Source organism: Apodemus sylvaticus, chromosome 10, assembly GCF_947179515.1.
Source record: "Apodemus sylvaticus chromosome 10, mApoSyl1.1, whole genome shotgun sequence".
In the NCBI taxonomy this organism is placed as follows: Eukaryota; Metazoa; Chordata; class Mammalia; order Rodentia; family Muridae; genus Apodemus; species Apodemus sylvaticus.
The window spans coordinates 36305591-36327761 of record NC_067481.1 but is presented as its reverse complement, the minus strand read 5'-3'; the positions used below and the strand labels follow the sequence as shown (position 1 = coordinate 36327761).

Sequence of the window (22171 nt, the reverse complement as noted above, 5' to 3'; positions counted from 1 at the left end):
CTCCTCATAAGTTTACACATTGGATGTCTTGTGCATTGGTGACAATTTTGAGTTGTAGTACCTTGTGGCTACTGTACTACAAGCAAAGCCTGGTATTTACTGCTAGCTCTCTGTAGAAAGCCTAACAGGTCCTGACCTGTATGACAGCTGTCACCAGAAGAAGGCAGCACTGAGCCTATGCAGAGGCCCTGAAAACAACTCACTGGATAGAGTGTGTGACATACAAGACTGAGATTCAGTCTTGTGCTAGGAATGTGTCCCTTACTGCCTGTAAGGGACCATGCCTCCAAATCCCAGTCTTTCCGAATCCAATTCATGAATGCAATGGACCTGTAATAAATGCCTTCCAGAACTGTTATAATTCTTAAGATGCACATGAAAATACTATACAAATCCTTATCATTTCAATAACTGTTATATTCCAAAACAGGCTGACCTGATATTCTCCTTTATCCTTATATGGAATTGATGTCAGTAATGCATGTAGCCACATCTAACTTTACCTCAAAGCAAGAGCCTCCCAATCACACCCCTACCTTCTTCCATTTATTAGAATGATACTCTTTTTCTAGAATCAACTTAAACTTTATATTTGATTTTATTTTTGAGATGGGTTCTTGGTATGTTGCCCGGGCTAGTCTCAAACACCTGAATCCCAGTGAGCGCCTGGAGCTTCTCAGGGAATTGGACAACAGGTGGGAAACAACCAACACTTTCCATTCTCTGCAGTGACATACACAACTCCAGAAGACCTGACCTGACGAGGCAACGAGGGAAGAAAGAAATGACAGACCCAGACACGTGGATGTGGACGGAGAAAAACTGGGATCGGGAGGTCTGGGCTCCTGGAAAAGCTGCAGGATCCAGGAAGATCAGACTGTTTATTATATACAGCTGACCAAGGAGGCGGGGTTCACGGTACTCAGCAGACCAAGGAGGCAGGGTTCATGGTATACAGCTGACCAAGGAGGCGGGGTTCATAATATACATTGAATGGGGAGGCGGGGCTTTAGTATACAGTTGAACGGGGAGGCGGGACTTTAGTATACAGCTGACTAAGGAGGCGGGGTTCATGGTATACAGCTGACCGAGGTGGTGGGTTTAGCTAATCTCAGTAGGAGCAGTTTCTGTTAAGGAGCCGTGTTCGAGTCATAAACACCCCAAAGAAGAAAGCCACAGTGGACATTTTCTGCCCACCACACTATCAACATCCACGTGTGGACCCTAGATAGGTTTTGCCATCACTAAGACTCACCCAGGGGTTAGGCTTTGCCCTCTGCCACGGGTCTGAGGTCTGTTTCCATCCTTTATATGGCCATGCCCGTGCCAACCACACGGATCCATTCAGGACTTGGCCTCCTCTGTCCCCCTAAGTTCTGATTTTCTAACCATGCCCATTGGTCCCTCCTACCCTCCCTTTGTTACTGAAAATCCTGCTCAGCATTCAGTGCCTTCTGTTTCCCGTTATAGAACATCAAGCATTTTAACCCAAAATGTGAAAAGTCAGTTTAGATTGAAAACAAATTGGGGGTGGGGGGACACTGAACATGACAATGACATTTCCAAAAAAAATGACTTGATAAAATATCTATTATTTTAAATCCTATTAGCAAAATACACTACAGAGTTAAAATATACTGTCAGATAAGTTTTATTTGAATCTCAAAAATATATGGAACGCTTCACAGAGTTGTGTGTCTTTCTTTGCTCAGGGGCCATGCTAATCTTCTCTCTGGGTTCCAATTTTAGTAAATGTGCTGCCTAAGTGAGCACTCTTCTAGTTTCATGATTCACTGAACTATTTCCACTTCTATTACATGCACCGTTTTCTTTCTGGTGTTTTGAGACAGGGCCTCAGGAATCCCAGGCTGGGCTTGAACTCTGTAGGTCATTATAACTAAGGAGGGCCTTCAACTCCTGGTCCTCACATTCCCACCTCCCAAGTGCTACAATTACAGGTGTGCGCCAGCAGGCCTGGCTCTGCTTAGTCTTCCTTTGTGTGACGTAGGGACCTTTGATGCGTGCACTAGACGTCCCACGAGAGGCCATCAAAGCTCCTCATGTGTAGTACATATCCCTGAGTTGGACTGCCTGAGGCTGTACTGAGTTCTGTGCTGAGTTCCAACCTGCTGATATCATACCAGGCTAGACTGGCTTCAGTACATCTGTCCGCTCCCACAAAGGCAAGAGGGATGAAAGCAAGGAACTCTTGTAAATGAAGGAGAGATTTTGATTTCTATGATGTTCAATACTTTACATGTGAGCTCCTTTTTTTGTGACTGCAATTTTCCTTTAAAAGACTAATATTACATCAGGTTTATCAATATAACCTATTCCCTCATTTAATCTTGAAGCCAAATTGTTCACACTCAGATCCCCTCATAAATAAACACAATGTTCCAGTTGAGCTGTTGGCAGCAGAATGTGTTCACAGTGAGGAACCTTCACTGTCTTGGCAGGAGTGACAGAATTAGCTAATTACAGTACAGTCTCCTAGATCTGTTTTCATTGGGATAAGGGACAATCTGGCGATATCAGAAAGCGAATGATCCAGAAAGACATCTTAAGATCCTTCCGCAAAGACAGTAATCTCCTCCTAAGTCCTCTTAGGTTGGGCGTTTCTCCACATAAAATTTCCATGATGGTAAGAAAAACTCCAAGTTGTTTTCCAGGAGAATGAAGCTTGAAAGCCCATTGTACATTCCGGCCAATAAAGGTTATCTTGGAGAATCTGAAAACCTTCGGGCGTCAGAAGTTTTAGAAAAAAAAAAAAAAAGATAAGAAATAAAAGGTAAACCCAGCAGTGGTGGTGCACGCCTGTAATCCCAGCACCCTGGGAGGCAGAGGCAGGCGGATTTCTGAGTTCGATGCCAGCCTGGTCTACAGAGTGAATTCCAGGACAGCCAGGGCTACACAGAGAAACCCTGTCTCGAAAAAGCCAAATCCAAAAACAAAACAAAAAAAAAAAAAACCCACCAACAACAAAAAAACCAAACAAACAAAATAAATAAACAAATAAAAGGTAAAAAACAGCCCCTGCCAAAGGAGAGAACAAGTGTTCTTTGGGAGAGAAAGAGTTAAACAAGGGACAAAGCAAATGAATGAACACATTTTAGAAGCCATGTTCAGAAGCCTTTCTTTTGGGGAGCAGCCCAGAGGCTCATGGGGAACCTGCTCAGCATCAAAAATAAAGAATTCAAAGAAATTTTCATTCCTCACTGGTTGAGTCACCAATTATGATGCAGGTCTAAGGCAAACACTGTTTGGGGCTTTAAGACTGAGCTACAAGAAGCCAGGTGTGGTGGTCCCAGCACTCGAGATCTCAGGCCAGCCTGGACTACACAACCCAGGACAGTCGGGGCTGCACAGAAACACCCTGTCTTTAAAAAAACGAAAAACCAAAACAAAACAAAGCAAAACAAAAAACAGAACTTGAGCTACACGAGAGAAGAGACATTTCTTTTTTCATGATTTATAGTCTGCTTGCTTCTAAAAAAAAAAAAAAAAGACAACCTGGAAATCTGCAGAATAAAACAATGTGTGCTATTTATAGTTAAGACAAAAATTTATCCCTCAAACAATTTAAGAAAAACATGTCTCCGCTGAGGGAAGCTGGAGCAAAGGATGTAAAACAGCTCAGTCCCCAGCACTTTCCTTCCACACAGTGTGCACCTGTCAAGCACAGCTTTTGCCACAGGCTCAGAGTTCTTGAACAGATTACATTATAAAGTCCCCATCTTAGGGAGCTTAGAGAGTCAAAAATAAGATGGTATTCTGAGACATCTGCCCTGCCTTTGTTTCCTTACCTTTTAACAACAAAGGATAAACATGCTAGTCTCTTTCTTGGTTTTGGGAGAGCTTGTGTCTTTTTGTTTGTCTTTAGATGTGAGGGCTTGTTATATAGCCCAGGCTAGTCACAGCAACCCTCCTTACTCAGCCTCCCAAGTACTAGAGTTATTGGTAAGGATGCAAACCACAAAAATATAATTATGCCATTGGATATGTGGGTCCCAACCCCTTGGGGATTTGTGTATCAGATATTTACTTTATGATTCATAACAGTAGCAAAATTACAGTTATGAAGTAACAACGAAATGGGGTCACCACATGAGAAACTGTATTAAAGGGTTGCAGCACTAGGAAAGTTGAGAGCCACTGCATTCGAGGATGCCTTGGTTAGGGTCTACTGCTGTGATGAAGCACCATGACCAAAGCAACTCAGGGAGGAAAGGGTTGAGTCCACTGAGGGAAACCGGAAGCGAGAAGCTGGGACAGCAACCTGGACACAGGAGTTGATGCAGAGGCCATGGTGGGGTGCTGCTCAGTGACTTGCTCCTCATAGCTTGCTCAACCTGCTTTTTTTTTTTTAGACCCCAGGACCACCAGCCTGGAGTGGCACCACCCACAGTGAGCTGTGCCCTTCCTCATCAATCACTAATTAAGAAAATGCCCTACAGGATTGCCTACGGCCCAATTTTATGGAAGCATTTTCTCAAGGTTTCCTCAGTGCAGACAAGTTTAGCTTGTGTCAAGTTGCATAAAACAAACCCGGACAGAGGAGCAGCAGAAACCCATCCACTTTGTGCCTGTTAGTTAATAATCAGTAGCACCTTACAGCAACAGGTAAGGGGACATGTGAGTCACATGGATACTTACAGCTTCAGACACCAGTTAGCAATGCCTTCACTTTTTCCTACCAAATTAATTCTGACTGTACAGTGCATGGAAAATAATAAACATTGAACATGGAAAACAACCCAGACCAAGATCACCATTTTTGACACCGTAATGCAAAAGATGAATTTAAATTTTCTATTTTAAAAGGCAGACTCCCAATTACGTTATTATAGATATTTAAGTCTCCCAATTTTCTCCCTAGTGAATCAACTCTAAATACAGTTATAAACTATAAATATTCCAAGCCAATAGAGCACTAATTTGCTCTGGGGGGAAAAACATACCAAGACAAGTCACCTAAAATGCTAGCAAAAATATGAAAAATATTCTCAAGATAAAGTATCAACAAACAAATTCACTATCAAAATCACAAAAAGGTGGGCATAATGGTTGACCATTTAATGTTAGTTATTTAGGTGGCTGAGGCAGGAGGATCACTGCAAGTTGAATTAGTTGAAATTAGTCTAAGCTACATATTGACTTTCAGGTCAGCCTTTGACAGTATGGATCCTATCCAAAAACAAAAACAAAAACACAACAGGGCTGGAGCAATGACTCCTGTGTTCTCAAGACCCATGTGGTTCACAGCCTCTCGTAATTTCCATTCTTCTTAGGACAGACCCCCACATTTAAGAAATAAAGCAAATACTTTAAAACAACAGCAGCAAACCAACTGTGGTCTTCCTGTTTGAGACCAAGAATTCCTGCTGAAAGCTGACCAAGGTACACTTTTTTAATTTACTCTGCCTGTAAAGTGCGCAGGCACTGAAGTTTTGCTTAGTGTGACACACAAGGGTGCGGCTAATACCATCCAAGGGAAACTCCTTAGGTGGGCTTTGAGAACAGAAATAACGTTCCTGGGATGGTAACTCAGGGCTAGGGGGCATTTGCCTAGCATGTGTGAGCCCTGGGTTCGATTCCCAGCATGGAAAAACATTTTTCTTTTAACTGAATAGGAAGAAGCCCAAATAAAGAAATCCAGTGGTGTGAAGTGTTATGCCTGACGCTGTAAGGACTGTTCTAGAATGTAACTGCAGAACTCTGAGAACAGAAAGCAATGTAGTAGCAAGTCAACTGTATCAGCAGATGGTCCTCACTGCCTGCCTGGCTCCAGCTGTAACATCCCAAACCAGCAGCTGAGTTTCCTTTAATGTATTCCAAACTTTCCTTTTTTCCCTCTGGTCTGAATAAAATTGGACTATGAGTTTTCTACAGAAAGTAACATTTTTGGCTTTCCTTTTATAAAGCAATTTCTGCTTATTTGTATAGTCAATTTTAGTCACCTTTAAAAGGTAGCCCTTTATGTTAAATAAATTGCAAAAAATTAAAGCGTTCGATTAGATGACGTCCCTTCACCAATCCTGTCTGTCTCCTCTCTCATCCTGTACTGGCAATGCCAGGTAAACCGACCCATTTAACAGAAATTGTGTGAACAATTCATCTTGCCTTAACCAAGCATGCCCGTATAAATCGCCAAAGCATCATCTTTAAATCACTGACAATGTCACCAGAAATAATTATCTTTACATTTACTAATATAAAGTATATACTAATTAACATAAAACACATAAAATAGACTGTTGTTTATTTTTTAAATCTACTTATTAGCTTTCAAATGATTCAATTAATTGAGGTAAATTTTAAATTAGTACAATTTTTTATCTTTAGTTTTATTGTTAAAGCATGCTGTATGTAGATTGTTGTAGCAAACACTTGCCATATACCAGGCATCACATTAGGTACTTTGCATAGAAATCACTTAATGCTCCTGGTAACCTGACCTTCTTATTCATAGACGAGGAAAAAGAGGCTTAAAGAAGTCAGCTCACTGCCCAAGGCAGCGCAGAGCAGAGCTGGCAAATCTGCAGATTAGGATCTTGGAGATTGCTCGTGCCTAGTCCCCTTACTAGTCCGCTATGGTGGTTCCTAAGACTACATCATGCCCCATTCTATTCATATATGTTCATAAAATATGGTACTGGATTTAGCAGAGACTTTTCTAACAAGCATACCATGTACTTTGAGCATACCCCCACTTCATACCCTTCCCCCTCCCTTCTTCTCAATATTTTCTCTTGGTGGATACGAAAATACAGAGGAAACTCTGAAGAGGGGAAGGCTGGGAACACTAGACACATATTCTCAAGCATGGTTGGTGGCTGAAACCTGTACTCCATTACTTAGGTACAGATAGTTGTAACCGCAGTTCTAGAGTATCCAATGCCCTTCCCTGGCCTCCAGAGACTCCTATAAGCATATGATACAAACAAAGTCATGAGCACACACACATATACACATACATACACGTACATACACACATACAGATACACATACACTCACACCACATCATATTTTTAAAAAAAAACTCAAAATAAGCAAATAAATAACACCAGGCACATACAATCTCTCTAAAAAGAGTGCAGGGTGCTAGGAATGGAGTCAAGATGGTCAACTGAGGACAGTATGGGACATGAGAGACTCTATCTCATGAAGAAAGAGAGGAGTGGGGGGAAGAAGGGAGAGAGGTGGGGAGGGAAGGAGAAAGGAATGAAGGAAAATGTCAGTAATAGCTTTTTTAGATTTATGTATTGATTTTATGTGTATGAATACACTGTCACTGTCTTCAGACACACCAGAAGAGGGCACTGTATCCCGTTGCAGATGGTTGTGAGCCATCATGTGGTTGTTGTGATTGAACTCAGGACCTCTGGAAGAGTGACCAGTGCTCTTAACCACTGAGCCATCTTCCAGCCCCCAGCAATAGCTTTTTAAAAGCCATTTCTCAGAAATGCAGGGACAAAAATGGAACAGAGACTAAAGGAAAGGCCATCCAGTGACCAGTCAACTTGGAATCCATTCCATGAGCAGGCACCAAACCCTGACACTTTTACTGACACCGTGTTGTGCTTCCAGACAGGAGCCTAGCATGACTGTCATCTGAGAGGTCTACCAGCAGCTGACTGAGACAGATGTAGATACTTACAGCCAACCATTGGACTGAGGTCGGGGATTCCTATGGAGGAGTGAGAGGGAGGACTGAAGAAGCTGAAGGGGATGGCAACCCATAGGAAGACCAACAGTGTCAACTAACCTGGACTTCTCAGAGCTCCCAGAAACTAAGCCACCAACCAAAGAGCATATATGAGCTGGCCTATGGCCCTTAACACATATGTAGCAGAGGACTGCCTTGTCTGGCCTCAGTGGGAGAGGATGCATTTAATCCTCTGGAGACTCCATGCACTACGGAAGGAGGATGCTGGGTTGAGGTGGATGTGGTTGTGTGGTGAGTGGGTGGGAAGCACCCTCTTAGAGCTAAGGGATGGGGGATGTGGTGAAGAACTCTGAGAAGAAGGATTGGGAAGGAGGACATTTGGAATGTAAATAAATAATTTAATAAAAAATAAAATTTCTCATAAAAATAAATCTTAACCTGTGATAAACTACCTTCACCCTTATCCTCATACAGTTAGAAGCATGCTCCTCCCCCAGAAAGCAGGCAACTCCACATAGAAAAGATATGGTCTTTCTCCCGCTTTAGCTTCATAGGACTATAGAACCATAGGGAACTGAACAGAGTTGTCCCACAGTCACTTAGTGGTGAGAACATATGAATCCAGCTTTTAATATTTTTAATTGTGTGTATGTGCACATAAGTGTCAGCTCCTATAGGGAGGTCAGAGGTATCAGATCCCCTTGAAGCTGGAGTTACAGGCCATCTGATGTAGGTACTACAAACAGAATTTGAGTCCCCTGGAAAAGAACCAAGTGTCCCTAGCCCCTGTCCCTGGTCTATCTCTTGCTTGACAAATTGGGCTTATTTTACAAGAATAATTTGTCAGGGTTGATAGAATAATTTATCAGGACAGTCTAAACCTCACTACTACAATGCCAGGGCTGGGCATGATGGTGCACACCTATAATCACAACTCTGGTGGATGAGGTAGAAGAATCATCAATTTAAGACCAATATGGGCTACACACTGAGACTTGTCTTACAGAGACAAAAACAGTTTACCAGCGCTAGTCTGGATTCATATTGAAATAAATCACACGAGTCCAACATTGTGGCTTTAGCTGAGACATGAGGATCACCATGAGGCTGGGATACATGATGATTTCCAGGCTTCTGTGGGCTACAGAGTAAGACCATGTCTAAAAATCCAGGGGCAAAGGGGTGAATCAGTGAGAAATCACACAGCTTTAGGATTGCTTTCTTTATACTAAAGGTCAAATTTTTTTCCAGACTTTTGAAGACCGAAAATGACACAGACCAGCTTCCAAGGCTATGTTGGGAAGCTGCATGCTCATTATTTCAGAATATTTTCCAGCCATTCCATCAGTAAACAAGTCGTCTGTTTATCTTTGCTTGGATAATGGCATCATTAAGGGATGGTGGCAAGGATCTGAGGACACAGTGACGTGCTTAGTACGCCAGAGGCTTTGGGTCCATCCTCAACACTGCAAAACAACAGCACCAAGAAAGTGGCGAGAAGCTTCTGTTCCAGGGTTTGCTTCAAAAAGTTCTCATGTCTGAGCAAACTGTTTAGAGCTCTGACAAAGTAAATGGCAAAGCTGGGTGCTGGGGCCATACCAGCCGTCCAGCTTCCCAGGAGGCTGATACACAGCGAGCCTCGCTCACGCCTTGGAGGTCACGGCTGTCCTGGCCAGCAAAGCAAGAACTTGCCTCCAAGGAGAAATGATGGTGATGGTGAAGTAGATAGATTTAACATTTCTATTATAATAATGAAATTTAATGAGTCATAACATGAAAGATAAAAAGCTAATCTTTTGTGGCTTTTTGAGACAGGGTTTCTTTGTATAACAATTCTGGCTCTTTTTTTCTCTTTTGTTTTTTTTAGGGGGGAGGGTGTGTATGTGGGGTTTTTTTGTTGTTGCTTTCTTTTGGGTTTTTTTGTTGTTGTTGTTAGTTGGTTTGGTTTTTGGTTTTTCGATACATGGTTTCTTTGTGTAGCTCTGGCTGTCCTAGACCTAGCTCTGTAGACCAGGCTGGCCTCAAACTCTCAGAGATTCACCTGCCTCTGCCTCCCACAAAAGCTACTCTTACACACTTAAAATGCACCATCCTTTCTCTACCATCTCCATGATTATATAAAATAATGAGCAACTGTGTATACAACTCCCTAAAGCGCACTTAAGGGACTGTTTTAGTATGAACAAGAAAATAAACAGGGCTGTGGAGACGGTTCAGTTGGTAAAATGCTGGGTGCGACATAAGCATGGGGACCTGAGCCTGCTTCCCCAGCACCTATGTCAGTGGTGGGTGCAAGGGTGCACATCTGTGACCCCAGTGCCCTGAGCACTGCATGGTCCCTGGGGCTTGCTGGTCAGCTACTCTAGGAAACTAGCAAGCTCCACCTTTAGTGATAAACCCTTTTTAAAAAAAAAAATATGCTGGATAAGCTGTTAAGGAAGATGAGACATCCTGATGTTGACCTCTGACCTCAAGGTATGTGTCATACTAATTAACATGCATACACATATGCATACACATGAATATATGATCAGAGAGAGAGAGCAGAAGTCAGTAAAGCATATCCCATCATCTGTTAGTGTATTACTTAACCCTAAGTCCTGCTGACCTAGAAGAAAGGGGAGACAGAACACACTAGTACAGAGTTACTGATGTGGTCTCTACTTCTCTGTGTAGTTGTACTTCATACAGGTTACTGCTAAACCATCATTATCATCTAATGGGAGATTTGTCTTTAGAAATTTTAGTAGACAGAGGTGCTCCTAGGATTTAGGAAGCACAGGACAAGTGTGTTGTTAAACATACAATTGTACCACAACAAAGAAATAACAGTGTCCTAAACGCCAACAGCACCCAGACTAGAAACCCATGAATAGAGGCACACATAAAGCATGTCAGCTGCATGTGACATTTTTGAAACTCTCATCCACAACATATATACATACATACATACATACATACATACATACATACATACATTGATCATAATACCTTAAGCACATATGTTGAACTCAAATTTGAAATCCTGCCTCTAATCCTCTTTGGTATTTGCCTACTGCACCATCATGGCCACCCCAAAATATATAAGAAATTCATCCAAATGAACAGCAAAAAACAAACCATCCTATAAAAAATGGACAGAGGATTTAATAGACATTTCTAAAGAGGACATAAAGAGGCCAACAGGAATACACAAAGGTGTTCACACACCATTATTAAAAGATAAGGGATAAGTGTTGTATAGATGGTGGGCTAGGCAAGAATCTTTATGTAAGGCTGGTGGAAATGTAAATTGGCAAAGCCATTATGGAAAACAGTATAGAGATTTCTCAATTGATTTTAAATTAAAAATAGAGCTATCATATGATCGATCCAACAATCCCGCTTCTGGGTGCACAGCCAAAGAAAATGAAGTCAACATCTCATGTAGATGTTTGAGTTCCCTTTTACTGCTGCATATTTACAACAGCCAGACATGAAGACCAGTGTCCACTGGATGAACAAAGACACATGGGGGATATATCCAGCAGATAGCATCCCGCTTTCAAAAAGAAGTAAATCCTGTTATTTGGAGCCAAAGGGATGAGCTTGAGGACATTGCATAGAAAGACAAATATCATCAGTTTAAATTAAACTCACAGGCTTTTCTTGTCAGTTCCCTCACAGACACAGTCTAGCAACTATTTATATGACATTTACATGTGTCATTATTAAAAGTTATTTAGAGATGATCTAAAGTATTTAAGATGATAAACAGGTGTGTGTGAATTCTTTAAAACATCTCTTTGTGTGTGAGGACATGCACATGCCAGGGTTCATGTGTGGAGGAGGAGACAACTTCTCAGAGTCTGTCCTTTCCTTCCACCACGGGTTCCAGGGACTGAGCTCATGTCATCCAGCCTGTGCAGAAAGTGCTTTTATCCCTTGAGCCATCTTTGCCAGCCCTGTATGTGCAAATTCTACACCACTTTATATGAACCACTTGAGCATCCATGAATCTTGGCACCCAGGGTGAGCCTTAGAACTCATCTACTGTGGGTACTGAGGCTGGAGGGTGGCTGGGCTGTGCTAATCGCTTCCCATGTAGATCCTAAAATTACCAAGCTCATGGAAACCATGGAATGAAGAGAACCAGGAGCTGGGATAGAGGCCAAGAGAAGATATCGGTTGCAAGTGCTCATCTTAGAAGCAAGCAAGAGAGCTCAGAGCATAGACACCTGCTCTCAAGTCTGAAGATGGAGTTCAAACCCAAAACATGTAGATGGAAGGACAGAACTGACTCCTGCAAATTGTCCTCAGACCTCCACATGTGCCCTGTGGCATGAACATGGCTGTACTCACAGACGTACAAACATGTATAACTGCACAAAAATCAAACACACGTGTATCAAACATACATAGAAAGATAACAGTTAATTTTAAAAATTTTAAAGATATTCCCTAAAGAAATAAAGTAATTAAAATGCAGTCTATAAGGCTGGAGTGTAGAGTGCCCGTCTCAACTGCACAAAGCCCCGGGTTTAATCACCAGTGCCATGGAACCAGGTATGAGGCTGTGCACCTGTAACCATACTCAGGAGGCAGAGGCAGAAGAATCCAAAGTTCCAGGTCTACCCTTGGAAACAACTCCCCCTACTCCAAAAAAGAGGAACAAATAGAACTATAATGCTTATATATGAAAACAAAGATATAAGTAAAGGTACAAAGAGGCTGGGGTTGGGTTGCAGAAGAGTAAGATGTTGAAATAAATCAAGCAATCAGCGGCATAAAATCTAGCAAATAGAAAAGTAACAATACCAAAAGTTGGCACTTTGAAAAGATCAACTGAACAAAGTCAATAAAATTCATAATATGCTGATAGACTAAAACAAGGAAGGCATGTGAGAGCAGGCTGCGGCTCAGCTGATCAGATGCTCACTGTAGTGGTTCAGATAAAATGCCCTCTGGTCCATATATGTTTAATTGTTTGGTTCCAGTTAATAGAACTGTTAGAGAACGTTTAGGAGGTGTGGCCTTTTGAGAAGAGGTGTGTTTTGGTAGTGGCACTGGGGTATTGAGATTTCAAAATCCAATGCCTGGCCTAGAATCTTAGAGGTTTGTTGTTGTTTTGGTTTGGCTTTTGGTTTTTGGTTTCCAAACCTTTTTGGGGGGGTTGTTTTTGTTTTTGCTTTTGTTTGTTTTTTGTTTTGCTTTGTTTTTCGAGACAGGGTTTCTCTGTGGAGCCCTGGCTGTCCTGGAACTCACTCTGTAGATCAGGCTGGCCTCAAACTCAGAAATCCGCCTGCTTCTGCCTCCCAAGTGCTGGAATTAAAGGTGTGTACCACCACTGTCCAACAGTTTTTGTTTTTCAAGACAGGGTTTCTCTGTGTAGCCTTGGCTGTCCTGGAACTCACTCTGTAGACCAGGCTGGCCTGGAACTCAAGAGATCTACTTGCCTCTGCCTCCCAAGTGCTAGGATTATAAGTGTGTACTACCACTGTCAGGCTAAGAACTGACTTGGTCATGTTGTGTCCACATAGCAAAAAATCAGTGAATAAAACACTCACCTGGCATTCGTGGACAATGACAGCAGCAGGAGTCAGTGTTCAAAGTCATCCTCCACTGCATAACAGGATGAAGGCTGCCTTGAGCTACATAAGATTCTCTCTCTCTCTCTCTCTCTCTCTCTCTCTCCTTTCTCTCTCTCTCTCTCTCTCTCTCTCTCTCTCTCTCACACACACACACACACACACACACACACACACACACACACACACACACACACACACTCCAGTTAAAGCATGTACTGCTCTTGCAGGAAACTTGAGTTCAGTTCTGAGCACCCACATCAAGCCACAAGCACCTGTAACTCCTGTTCTGGGGTTAATTTCTAAAATTCCTTCTTGTGGGGAGATGATATAAGCCTCCAATAACAAACCAAGATACAGTACCACCAAAGGTCACCCTAGGGCATCAGTGAGTTTTTTACTGAGCTTACTTACACAGCACAGGTGAAAGGTTCCTTCAGGAGTTTGGGTCTTCACCCTCCCACAAAGGCCACAATGGAAATTGTTCACCCAGTGGGGAAGATTGATTTCCTATAGCTGCACAGAAGAGTCCGCCCTCCCCTAGTCTTCCCTGGCCTGTCCTCTCTAGTCTATCCCCCAGACCACATGCAATTAGGATAGAATTGCATACAAAAGGTAGTTTGGAGTGGTGGGATGCTCAGGTAAGAGTCTGGTGAACCTCCCTGCCCCTCCTTCTGCAAAGGGATGCCCAGTTGGGATGATCTTTTGTAAGCGGGCACAGCTGAACTCCTGCAGATGGGGTTGTTTGGCAGGGAGGACAGTCCTGTACAACAGAGTCTGATGCCCTCTTCTGGCCTCTGAGCACACCTGCACACATGAGCACACACTCTACGCAGACACACAAAATTATAAAATAAAGTCTTTAGGGGCTGGAGAGCTGGCTCAGCAGCTAAAAGCACTGACTGCCCTATCAGCAGACCTGAGCTCCATAGGAAAGGATAATATATCATCGTGACTAACGGGGCTTACTCGAGGAGTTCCAAATGAAAAAACAATATTCTTTGCTTTTCTCCTCAGTGCTGAGATTCAACCCAAAAGCCTGGTGCGTGCTGGGCAAGCATTCTGTGTCTGAGTTACATCCCTGGACCTGCAATTCACCATAGTAACAGAACGAGGGGCAAGAATATACCAAGATCCAAAAGGTGCAGAAGACACTTCAACAGAGCCCAGCATCCATCCACTACGTACATGCTGGGAACACCAGAAGCAGGTGAAAGTGCAGTCTAATAAAGGACAGAGAGAAACAGTAACAAGAAGCTGGAGCAGAGACAAAGGGAACCTTCTTTGAAGTGTCATTTAGAAGAAGAAACTGGATCAACTAAGACCAGATGAAAAGAACTAAGAGCTTCCGCACTGGGAGAAGCGAGTGGATGTGTCTGACCTGCCTCACGATTCCACATGAAGCTGCGGCCACCATGAAAGACCAAACAGACTTCTGTCTGGAAAACAAATGGCCCCTGTCTCTATTAATCTTGGGGAAATAGTCTAACTCTTGGAATGAAGATCAAGGGCTGGGTTCACAGAGTATGATGAACTAGACGACTGTAAAAATAGAATTGTCAAGGGTTTGTACAGAGAATTGGCGTTTTCGAGGTTTAAGGAAAACTGTTATTTCTGTACGCAGCAAAATCTATTTTTAAAAACCATTAAATTTCAAAATTACAATTTCTTTTTTAAGTTAGGATTTATTCTTATGAGGTTTTCATCATCATAAAAGCATATATTAACTCTACAATTGAAACAGCTACTAACACACCTGAACTCAATTAACTTAATACATTATATGAATCAGACATCTAAATTAAAATTTATATTATTGTGTTTATTTTGTTTAAAATAGTAAAAGTTCTTTTTCAAAATTTTTTAAAGATTTCTCAATCAAGATTTAATGTTGTGGGCTGGAGAGATGGCTCAGTGGTTAAGAGCACTGACTGTTCTTCCAAAGGTCCTCAGTTCAAATCCCAGCAACCACATGGTGGCTCACAACCATCCTTAATGAGATCTGATGTCCTCTTATGGTGTGTCTGTAGACAGCTACAGTGTACTTATATATAATAAATAAATAAATCTTTAAAAAGAAAAATAAATCTAGAAATTTAGTTTATATCTAGGTATTAAAGATTCCAAACTAATTTTCCATTTTCTTTTTTGAGACAGGTTCATTATGTAGCCCAGGCTGGCCCTGAATCTTGACATCAGGGCTGGTATCATGGGCTCACACCACCGCATCTGCCCACATGATTTTATTCATTCACCCATTGAGTGAAATAATGTCTATATTGGATGTGTGCTCTGTAGACCCTATGGAATGTCAAATGCTACACAAATAGGAATATGATACATTATTGATCCATGGACTCCAACAGTAGTAAGTTACTAAATCAGTTTTTAGACTTTTCAAACCTGGGTCTCATGTGCCCTAGATTGTTCAAAAGCATGCCAAGTAGGCAAGATGCCAAGGAGGCAAGAGAGATCTTGAACTCCTCCTCATCCTGTGGCTTCCAACCTCCCCCAGTGCTGGGCTGCACCCAGCTTAGCAGTGCTGGGGGCGGAGCCCAGGAAGTCATGAGTGCTAGGCAAGCACTCTACCACTGAGGGACTGCCCCTCCCTAGACTCTCATTTAAAAAACATAAAGTTGGGAGCTGGGAATTGGTAGTGAAGGCCTTTAATCCCAGCACTCAGGATGCAGAGGCATGCAGATCTCTAAGTTCAAGGCCAGCCTGGTCTACAGAGCAAGCTCCAAGACAGCCAGGGTTACACAGAGAGACCCTGCCATCTTGTTGGTTACTAGTGACTTTGAGCAAAAGCTTCAAACTTTTCTGAGTCTGGAATTTCTTATCTAATTGAATTTATGTGAGAATTAAGTATAAGTACACACACACACACACACAAACTATACTGAATGCTGTCTGGGCCATAATCAAAGGATAGTATCAGTTTCCAGTTACATTAAATGGTACAAACCTTCTCTCTCCCAGAATTCTCTAAATCAAAATCATATTCCTAGTCTCTAGTTACTTTCAATGTTTCTAAAAATATTCCTAGAAATTTATCCAAGGAAATTATCCAACAAAAGATGACTAGCTTAGGTAAAAAATGAAAATTACAAAAATGTTTACATTAAAAAAGAGTAAACTCCAATTTTCAAAATATGAGACTGATTTATCAAATTCTGTATAATCTACAAATCGAACATTATACAACAACATATTATTCAGACAAAAAGGAGAAGATATATAATACAGTATAATTACAATTCTGTAAAATTCAAATCTATGGAAAAATGACTGAAAGGAGATCACAAAATGAAGTTGTCCAGAGTGCAGAACTACACACAGCTGTCTGTGCTTTGTCCCTAGTTTTATAATAAAATATAATTTTTAATAAACTTTTAAAATATAAATTTTAAAAAGTTGTACTGTTTCTTTAAAAATGCGTCGGGACAATTGGATGAGAGAAAGAACAATGTTTTCAACATATCTTGCTATGACAACTGGATATCCACATGCAAAGTAACACAAATGATCTCAAATGCGTCACGGACCTGGACTCCAGCACTAAAGCTGCACGACTCTTAGGAAACAGAGAAGTCTGTGGATTTGTGCTCAAACAACATCAAAGGCACAAGCGACAGGAGAAAAACCATACAAACTGGATTAAATCAAATCCAATGCCAGGCGTGGGGAGGCAGCCCTGAGGCCCAGCAGTGATGAGGTGGAGATGGAAGCTGGAATTCCAGGATTCAGAACAGCGGGGGCAGTGACACTCATGAGGCCTCAGAAAATGGATCTCCACCACACCCAACAAAATAAAACCTGTGTGTTGTAAATGTGCCATCAAGGAAGTGAAGGTAGGGCAGGCGAGTGAGCAGTGAGGGGCTCAGGCAGTGAGGGGCTTGCTGCCAAGCCTGGGAGTCTGAGCTCTAAACTGGAAACAGCACAGTGAGATAGGATCCCCACAAGTTATTCTCCGACCTCCCTATGTGTCCTGTAGCATGCACACTTCCACCACAAACTAAATACATGAATGTGGGGTGAGGCAAAGGATGTAACTAGGGAAAGCCCTTAGCTGTGGGTTTGATTTCCAGCATCATAAACCCGGAGAGAAGCAGGCAGAAGACACGTAGGATGCAAGTGTTGGTCCCTGAGGCTGGAGGTGCAGGCTTTCTCCAGCCTCCTGCCGTGGATGCTAGGAACATAACTCAGGTCCTCTGGAAGAGCAGCAATTTCTCTTAACTGCTGAGCCATATTTCCAGCACCTCCCACAGGTTTTAAAAACATTTATTTATTTCATGTATATGAGTACACCGTAGCTGTCTTCAGACACACCAGAAGAGCACATCAGATCCCATTAGAGATGGTTGTGAGACACTATGTGGTTGCTAGGATTTGAACTCAGGACCTCTGGAAGAGTGGAGCAGCCAGTGCTCTTAACCACTGAGTCATCTCTCCAGCTCCCCCACACATGCATTTTTGTTTCCCCATTTTTTTCTTTCTTTCTTATTAAACACTCATTCTATAGCCCAGGCTGGCAATCCCACTGCCTCGGCACTGGGATGGCAGGTGTGTACCGCTGGGTTTGGCTCTTTTGGAGATCAGGGATGGGGGATTTTTCTGTTCTTTTCAGTTGTGCTTTCAAAAAAAAATTCCTGAAATGTGTACATGTCTTACCTAGATGGGGGAAATGCCATTTAAAACACATATTGGATTGTTTTGTAGATTTTATAACAACAACAACAAAAAATGTTACCATGTACTTACCATAAACCTTTGGCTCCTAGGCTCTGATTGGATAGTAAGCAAAACACGGTTCGGGCCTTCACTGGGCTCATGTCCCGCTGTAACACTTTGAATTCTATTGAGATCTAGAACATTCTTTCAGTTATTAGGTGCCTCGTGTTCTGTTCCAAAGGTACTTGTTCTGACCTCCACATACCAAACTTGACTTTTCCTACCCTCCAAGCAAATGCTGCTTCAGTAAGAATCAAATCCTTTATTTTCATGGTTTTTATATTTAAATATTTGGGGTATTTTTCATACTTATGTCAAAAAAATTTCATTCTTTCCCTACTTTTGTATAAAATGACAAAATTCAGACCAAAATTTAATGTCCAAGTAGTCTCATTTTGTTGGAGTCAAGATCTCACTATGTAGCCCTGGCCAGCCTAGAACTCACTCTGTAGACCAGGCTGCTCTCAAACTCACAGAGATCTGCCTGCCTCTGACTCCTGCACGCTGGCCTTAAAGGTATGTACCACACACCCAGACAATTTTGTTTGTTTGCTTGTTTGTTTTTGATAAATTCTCCTGCAGCTAATGGGCCTCGGAATCAGTACAATGACCAAGGATGGCACTCCTCCTTCCCCTTCCCAAGTGCTGACATTACAAGCATGAGCGACCAGGCCCAGGCCCACAAGAAACACCCTTTCTTGGGTAAAACTGAAGCTCAATGCTTCATTAGCTTTAGCATGCTGCAGGCCTTGGGCCCTGTGTCCATCAGGGGAGGGGGAGATGGGAGAGGGGCCATGTGAGGCGGGGCCAGGGAGACGATGGGGGCTGTGACTTGCATGTAAAGCGAATAAATAAATGGAAAAAACAAACCAAACAACAACAACAAAAAGTTTGCCGTGTAAAAATCTCAGTGACCTTTTTTTCCTTAAGAATTCAAACAAAAACAAAAACAAAAAGAATTCAACAGAGAAACCTCTGCTTCCTGTATACAGGTGAAATGTGTTCTCTGCTTCCTGTGTACAGGAGAAATGTGTTCCTCTGCTTCCTGATCCTGCTACCACCCCTCTTGCCTGATGTCATGTCTTCCCTGCCATAAGGGCTCAATCCTTCTGGAACTGTAAACAAGCAAACAAGCAAATCCTTTCTTCTCCTCCTCCTTCCTGCCAAAAAAAAAAAAAAAACCTCACTATTATAACTTACTATTCTGCCATACTCACTTAAATTTACTAGATCATATATTTTAATAGGAAGATATGCGTCAGCAATTAAGGCTGAGGAAGGAATGCCCTTGTGTTTGAGGCAAGCCTGGGCTACATAGTGAGTTCTAAGCTAGCCAGAGATAGAGAGACCTTGTCTCAAATAAACAATAAGTAAACATCCATTGAAACCATTAAAATCGTGCTATTATGAGGCACATGATTTAAATTTTATTTAAAAATTTACATGTATGTGTCATGTCTGTGCAGCAAAGCTTAGAAGAAGGAGGGCCTCTGACCCCCTGGAACTGGAGTTACAGACAGTTGTTAGCTGCTGTGCAGGTACTAGGAATCAAACCTATGTCTTCTAGAAGAGCACCCAGCACTGAACCATCTCTCCGGTGCCATTGAGGCTTAGCAGTGACCTGGTTGAGATTCACAGAACCCACACCTTTTCTGTCACTCCTTCAACTCCCAACTTTTCCCACTCTACATTCCTCTGTAATTCAGTGCTCTTCTGAGCTGCCTGGAACAGAGACTTCCAATTAAACTGTTCCAGGGAAAGCAAGATGGCCTAGTGGGAAAAGGCACAAGCCACCAACACCAATAATGACTGAGTTCAATCCCTGTAATTCATATGATAGAGAGAAAAGACACACACAAGTTCTCTTCATTTCTCCACAGGCACACCACAGCATGCAGACACGTGCATACAAGGGCATGCATACTGACACAAACACACATGAAAATAAAATTGAAAAAAAATTAAATACATGATTTAAAGTACATAATATTATCCACAAATGTTACTATAGGGAATTATACCTAAAGTCTATACAGACAGCATATTAGAATGTACAAGTACCACATTCAGTGAATTCTTTTAAAATCTTTAATTATAAAACCAATGTGTTTTATACTAAATGCATTCATAGAAATTTGTCATCAGTATTTCAAGATTACTTACTACTAATTATGCTTTCAAAGACAATTTCAAAATATTAAGCACAGATCTCTAGTTACATTTAGAAACATTGAAACATCTCCTTGTCATGCATGCATCTACACCCACCCACACTTACTTACATGTATACCTACACATGAAAAAAAAAGATTTCCTTGTGAGCTAGACATAGTAATGCACACTTGTATCCCAGTACTTGGGAGACAGAGGCAAGGAAGGCTGCTTTGAGTTTGAGTTTGAGGCCAATCTGGGATACGAAGCGAATACTAGGCCAGCTAGAATTATATAGCAAATCTCTGTCAGGGGGAATAAATATCTTTTTTTCCCTGTATTTTCTACTATACCAGATACTAAATGTTAGTTTGCTAATAACGTTGCTGCATAATTATAACATTGTTGCACAGCTATAACACTGTCGCATAGACATAAGATCATGTAAATGAGACATTTAATTGGATCCTTATGTTCCCCATGAAGCAGTAGTTCTTGGACTTTGCTGTTCACCGTGATCACAGAAAAGCTTCTTAAACTATGGGATGTAACTCCTAATGGGGTTACCTAACTAAACGTAGACATCACAAAAAAAAGAGAGAGAGAGAGATGGCAACAATGAAACAACAAAAGGATTCTGAGTGCACAATGACTAAGAATCAAAATGAAATGCATGATGAATCCGGGCTTTTCTGGAAGCATTTGTGGGTACTGCATCATGCAGCTTCGCCTCAGCCTTGGTTCCAAACACACAAACATGCATACTTTGCACAAACTGTGCGTGCCTCAGTCACACAGCACCAACGACACTGTGAAACACCAGCTTAGAGTCGGGATTACTGTGAATTATAAGCTGCACTGTTTTTACTCTACATGTAACATTTTCTGCTCCTGGAAGAACATATGGAGGCTAGAGAGGTGGGTGACTCCGTGGTTAAGAACACCGAGTTGTTGCTCATATAGAGGACCCAGGTCACCAGCGGTAGCTCTAGTTTCAAGGGAGGTGATGACCTCTTCTGACCTCCATAGGCACCAGGCATGAACGTGATGCACATACATACATACATACATACATACATACATGCAGGCAAAACACTCACATACAAATGCTTTAAAAATAAATATCTAATTTTAAAACCAGTTTAATTGCAGAGAACAAAGACATTTTATATTTTCCTGCAGTCATTCCTCAAATGTATCAAATATTTTCGGACTGGATTGTATAAGGAAGTTTGATTTTAAAACAGCTGCTTGCATTGTTCATTTGAGTTTAATAAAAATCACTAAATGAATATTGGCTTGTAATTAGGAGAGAATTGTCAACCATTTTGGAAACAGCCCTAAATATACCTCTGCCATTTTGTGCTGTATATGAATGCAAAGTGGCCTCCTCAACATGGATGACTGTAAAATCAAATTATCAATTAACTGTGAAAAATGCTGAAGATGCTCTATGTCTTGCAGTATCAAATATTCAGCCAGGACTTAATTATTCATGAAAAAATAAATAAGCAATCCATCTCATTAGTGTGCTCATTTACATTCATCTTTAGTAAATGGTAAAATTATATGAATATCAAAGAATTATATTAAAATAAATTTATGATTTATTAGCAATGACTGTTTTATTTGTATACCCATTCTAACTGCCTATATGGCTGTAATAGTTTTGCTTCTCTGTTACTCTGATAAACCGTGACCAAAAGCAACTCGGGGAGGAAAGGGCTTATTACATCTTACAGGTTAGAAGCCGCCATGGAGGGAAGTCAGGGTAGGGGCTCACAAAGGAACCTGGAGGCAGGAGCTGAAGCAGGGACCATGCAGAAATGCTGCTTTGCTTATACTGCAAGCATGCCTGGTGCACACAGACCCAAAAGAGGGAAGCGAGATCCTGAGACCAGTTCCTAACGTGGAAACCAGAAAAGACCGGTGTGGGTCATGGGAGGGCAGGGTACTTCTGGCTCACCTCTGGGGCCTGCGTCTAGTAGGAGAGACCTTGGACTGTAAAGGAGAAGAAAGTAAACTAAGGAACAATCCGAGCTGATGTATAACT

The 22171-nt window shown here is 41.7% G+C and overlaps 1 protein-coding gene and 1 non-coding gene across 2 annotated transcripts in view; both read right to left on the bottom strand.

Moving 5' to 3' along the window:
- Positions 1-22171, bottom strand: part of Ppm1e (protein phosphatase, Mg2+/Mn2+ dependent 1E) — a 130918-nt gene that overhangs the window by 90324 nt on the left and 18423 nt on the right. The window lies entirely within an intron of this gene.
- LOC127695626 (U6 spliceosomal RNA) lies at positions 1667-1773 on the bottom strand. Its single transcript, XR_007980011.1, has one exon. It is a non-coding gene; the product is annotated as a U6 spliceosomal RNA (small nuclear RNA).